At 37.1% G+C, this 5,228-nt stretch overlaps 1 long non-coding RNA gene across 1 annotated transcript; it reads right to left on the bottom strand.

The window, feature by feature from the left end:
* Positions 1 to 1,251: 1,251 nt before the first annotated feature.
* Positions 1,252 to 4,057, bottom strand: LOC113078668 (uncharacterized). The gene is made up of 2 exons (XR_003281592.1): positions 3,927 to 4,057; positions 1,252 to 1,992 (listed from the first exon to the last, which is right to left on the bottom strand). It is a non-coding gene; the product is annotated as an uncharacterized LOC113078668 (long non-coding RNA).
* Positions 4,058 to 5,228: the final 1,171 nt, after the last annotated feature.

The following is a 5,228-nucleotide window of genomic DNA, read 5'->3' as shown; positions in this document are numbered from 1 at the left end:
ATACCTACATTTTACCAAGTCACTTGAGTTGTTGTGGGAGGTAGCAAAGTCTGACGACGTGCCCTCTGGAACACCATCAACCACAGGGCGACCTTTATTAAGTGATAGAGCCAACTCCTCAGATTGGGTGAGAGGAGGTGGAGGTGGACCCCCGCCAGTTAGACGGGCCTCAGCCTTCTTTCTATTAGCTGTATAGGAAGAATACTGTAAAAGACACTTAAGACATTGATCTTACAACAGTTAAAATATTAACCTTTTGGATAATGTTTTTGTGTTTAATTTTGAATTGGGAAATAGTTATTTTGGCTCCAAAAAGATTATACCTTATAAAACAAGAGGTCTAAATATTTCTTGTCAATATACATTGCACTGTATTCTTAAGAAACTGATGTAGATAAAAGTAAATGCCTGTTGAGTCATGCCACATGCTCAAAAAGACAATTGTTCAACTTTGCAAATTAACAAAAGAAAGGCAAGCATATTTAAAATGTAATGATAAAAGAACTTACGCATTTACGCTGTCAGTTATTTTTTGCCAAGCCAATTGTCTTTCCCTCGCATATGCAGCTGTATTGCTTTTTTTCCATTGAAAATGCCTTTATATGTTCGCCGTGCGTGCGCATTAACTCGAGGTTATTAGCAGCTGGTTGATTAAACTAACTCGACACTGGCGTTTTGGAACCGACATACCCTGAGTAAGCAGGTTTTGGGTTAATCAACCCAGAGTTAACCCAGCTTTCTGGAATACAACCCTGAACGCACTTTCCTTCCTATATAAGTGTTCTATGGCTGGGATGTGTGATGGGAGATAGGTGTTTGTGAGGTGGTTATCTTGGTCCCCAATGCTCTCCTGCTGATTCTTGTTGCTGGAGTGGAGAGTTTGTGGTTGTTGATGTCTGAGTTCCGAAGTTGGTTAATAAATGTGTCTGTGTTTCTACTATTCTTGTCTCCCTGCATCTTTTATTGCATTCTGTTTTTAAAGTATAACACCTACCCACTGATGTGCAGACACAATCTTGGTTTATTAGAATTAAAAGTTATATTTGGTTGAATTAGAAACAAGAACCTTTGCAGTCCAGATGCAAAAAATTAATCAGTAGACCACTCATTAAGATGTTTCTCTACTGTATGTGTTCATCTCCTGACAAAATTCCAAGACTGATAGTGGCAGATGTAGAGGTTTAATTACCATATTATGTGATATATCTGAGTCACTTAATAAGTCTTCAATAATGACCGTTTATCAAAAAAGGGATTTAAAAAGAATTTTTATTGTTCATGAAATAAAATTTTACTAGACTTATCATTTAGAACTAACTTTATGTAAAAGTTCCCATTCAAATTATTATTCCAGCTATTACAAAGTTGATAGGCCTACAGGAATTTATTAGCAGAATAACATTGGGTACACATTCCAATTAACCTCGCCAAATTGGCCATCTTATCTGCTAATCAAAATAAGAACACAACATGATAATGGAGGAGGATAAAGAGGACATGTGTGGTTGTTGTGGTAGTTAATATCGATGGTCAAAGCCGGAATCGTCAATCCAAAGGCCTGCACCATACTTCTGAAATTTGATGGTATGATTGGCAGTAACGATAAAAGACCTGTCGCTGGGGATATGGAAATTTTCGCAGATGACACCACTGCAGACTTTGTCGTCCTTTTCATCTTCCAAAAGGACAGAGACATAGATGGTGCCTTCCCCGGCAAAGTTAGCTGTTTCGTTCTGCGGCAGGTGAAGGTAACGGATCCGGGAGTCTGGTTTAAAAACCATCTTCACATCACTGGAAATGTTCCCTGATACTGATGGTCCAGTTTTTGATACTGTTCCTTCTATTCCTGCTCCCACATTTATCACCATTTCTTCCAGCCTCATTGTATCCACTCCATAGTAAATCCGAAGATGCTTTCCGGTTGCGTTGGCCACGTGGGTATTTGAGTTTGAAGTCTCGTTTTCCATGTTTTTGAATTGGAGCTGGGAAGATCTGAATTTTGAAAGAAAGAAACAACGTAATATTTACAAAACACTTAAGGGTTGTTTTGATTTAAATCTTTTCAATCTTGGCACATTTTTGTCATTCTGTGGCAGGATTTGCACTCTGCGCATAAAAGATGTCGGTTGCACTTTATTTTACAGTACGTGTACTAACATGTACTAATAGTGTAATTACAGTGTATTTATCCAAGAAAGTTCTGGTAACATAAGGTAACTACATGGGGTAGGGTTAGGTTTAGGGGTAGGTTCAGGGGTAGTACCTAGTTATTACATAGTTTTTGTAATTACTATAATAAGTACATAGTATGTACATGAGGAACAGGACAGTAAAATGAAGTGCTACCAAGATGTCTATATGAATTAGTGCTTGGGAATTCTAACCTGTGATTGCTTCAGAGTAGGGCTGGGACAACACATCGAGGTCATCAATGACGTCGACGCAAAAAATACGTCGACACAAAATATGCGCATCGATTCGTCGAAACTGTTTCTATTTCTCTAAAAAACGTTTGCAAAACGTTCACCTTATGTGCGCTGAATATACGCGATGGCCAGATCAACATTCTGTCCAATGTTATATAACCAATCCAGGGGTTTTTCTGCATTGATCTTTTTTTTTGGCGGCTGTCAAAGCCTTATTTGATCGGTAGTGATGTAGAATAGAATGACTGCTGAGCCTGACGGGGCGCGTACGAGAGAGAGCCCCGGCTGCGCGCGCACTCACTCACAGTCTTCAAACAACACGAGCACTTCTTGCTCTCTCTCTCCCTTGTGCATATTAATCAAAATCATTAAACACGATAGAAAAAAGGCGAAACACCAAAGTTTCATGTGCGCTCGCGCACTCACAGTCTTCAAACTACACGAGCGCTTCTTGCTCTCTCTCTCGCTTGTGCATATTAATCAAAATCATTAAACACGATAGAAAAAGGGCGGAACGCCAAAGTTTCACGCGCACTCAGTCTTTGAACTACACGAGCGCTGTCTTTCTCTCTCTCTCTCCCTCGTGCATATTTACCAAAATCATTAGACAAGATAGAAAAATGGCAGAACGCCGAAGTTTCATGTGGAGCATTCGGAAATTTGACAGGCTGCTGGCTGCCACTGTAAATTTTTTTTTTTTTTTTTTTTTTTTTGGAAAAGCACTCTCTGTATTAGCTTAAAGCCCTCAAGTTTACATTGGTTACTGTATTCTTTCAATTGCTCTAAACAAGTATTATGGGTGACCCTTTTTTATTGAATGCTAGACATCAAGTTGTTGTTATTTTCATCTGAAAGAAGAACTTTTTTTCAGTAAGCTAGGCCCTATGTGTTCAGTAAGCTTGTTTCAGTAAGCTATGTGTTTTCAAGGCTTCAAGGTTTTATTGAATGCTATCTCTATACAAGTGCAAAGTAATGTATTCTTAGTCAGTCTTTTATTTTGTAATTTTAAGAGCAATAAACATATACTGCAATGTTAAGGAATTCATGTTTTTTTTCATTCAGATATGTAAATCATGTATAAATTGTTAGTAGTCAATTAATGGGGAGATAATCGAAATTGAATCGGTCTGAAAAAATTCATCGTTAGATTAATCGATGCATCGAAAAAATAATCGCTAGATTAATCGTTTAAAAAATAATCGTTTATCCCAGCCCTACTTCAGAGAAGAGTATATCATTTGTTATATTGTCTTAACATCAGATCATCATCTGGCAATATACATTTTTAAATGCATGCTCCATTATTATTGACAAACCCAACCAAATAAACATCAAGTATAGAAGCAATTTTGTAATTTTAATTAATCTGTGATGGTATCTTAAAGGTGTAAAGATGTAAAAGTAAAGTGAAAATATAAAGAAACAGTCCATTATGCTGCTTTTACATACAATATCAAATAGTACTAGCTCTATAATCAAGAATATCAAATAAATACTTACTGCAGATATGAGAGAAAATAACTGTTGTATATTTAGTTCAGGAGACAAATGTTTCCTAGTAGCAGTTGGTTCAACAGGTGACTGGCAGTCAGTGTGTGCAGGAATCCACAACAAGCAGCTTCAAAACTTTATATAGGTAACAGAGAGCTAAAGAAAAGACTTATGCCCACAGCAGATGACGTATTTTTCACTGATCTGTTGTAACCTGACAAAGTGCACATTTTGCATTTTAGCTAGTAAGAGAGTTCAGAGAAATAGCAATGGCAACATGATACCATTGCACAATCATGTTACATAATTATGAAAAAGAAGTGTTTTTGACAAAAAGATTATTTTATGCTCAAATAAGAAAAATTACTGCTTTCAGGCCAGGCACACACTAGTCCTTAAGAGGATAAAAAGGTTTTATCCTTTGAATAGTATCATGTCATTCATGAGTTCATGTGGATCAGAGATAGGTGAGGTTGATCAGAGTTGGAGCTAAAACCCTGCTTTATTGAAACATAACACTAAAGATCCAGCAGTATAATTAACCCTGAACATATCACTATTAAGTTTCATCTGACCATAGAACATTGTCCTGTATGATGATTCCAGACGTGTCTGACAACTGAATATGCTGGAGTTTGTTTTGGAATGAATAAAGAGGAAACCCTCGCAAAACAACGTGCTGATTAGATTAGATTGGATTCAACTTTATTTTCACTGCACATGTAGGTACAAGGCAACGAAATGCAGTTAGCATCTAACCAGAAGTGCAATAAGTAGTAAGTAGAGAATATAAAAGGTCTACAATACACTCTCAGAAATAAAGGTACAGTGAGGGTACAATTAAGTACTTTAAGGTACAAATTTCACAAATGTGCCAGCAAAGGAACAAACATCTATCCAGCTGAGTAACGAAAAAGGGTACACAATGAAATATGCATGGTGAAAGGTACATATATGTACCCTTTGAAAAGGTCATATAAAGTAATATTTAAGGGACAACATTCACAAATGTACCATTAAAGGTCCTATCATCTTCCCATTGGGTACTTAGAAGTACCTTTAGGGTACACATCCTGTAGGGTACAAAAAAGTACCTTATTCAAGTCAAAGGGTACACTTCCTGTGGGGAAGCAGCTACTTATGCGTGCCTTTTCTAAGACGGATAGGGCCTTTGTCATAATTTGTAAATGTGGTATGCTGAATAATCCTCTGCACAGCAACATCTCCAGTTTTGAAATCCTAGTGTTGGTACTTTTAGAATAAAGAGTTAAAAGTTGTGGTGTAGAATTAACACTAGCTAGTGTAAACAGC

This window comes from Carassius auratus, unplaced genomic scaffold, assembly GCF_003368295.1.
Source record: "Carassius auratus strain Wakin unplaced genomic scaffold, ASM336829v1 scaf_tig00026283, whole genome shotgun sequence".
NCBI lineage: Eukaryota > Metazoa > Chordata > Actinopteri > Cypriniformes > Cyprinidae > Carassius > Carassius auratus.
The sequence above is the reverse complement of the archived record's forward strand: the minus strand, read 5'-3'. Positions and strand labels throughout refer to the sequence as shown.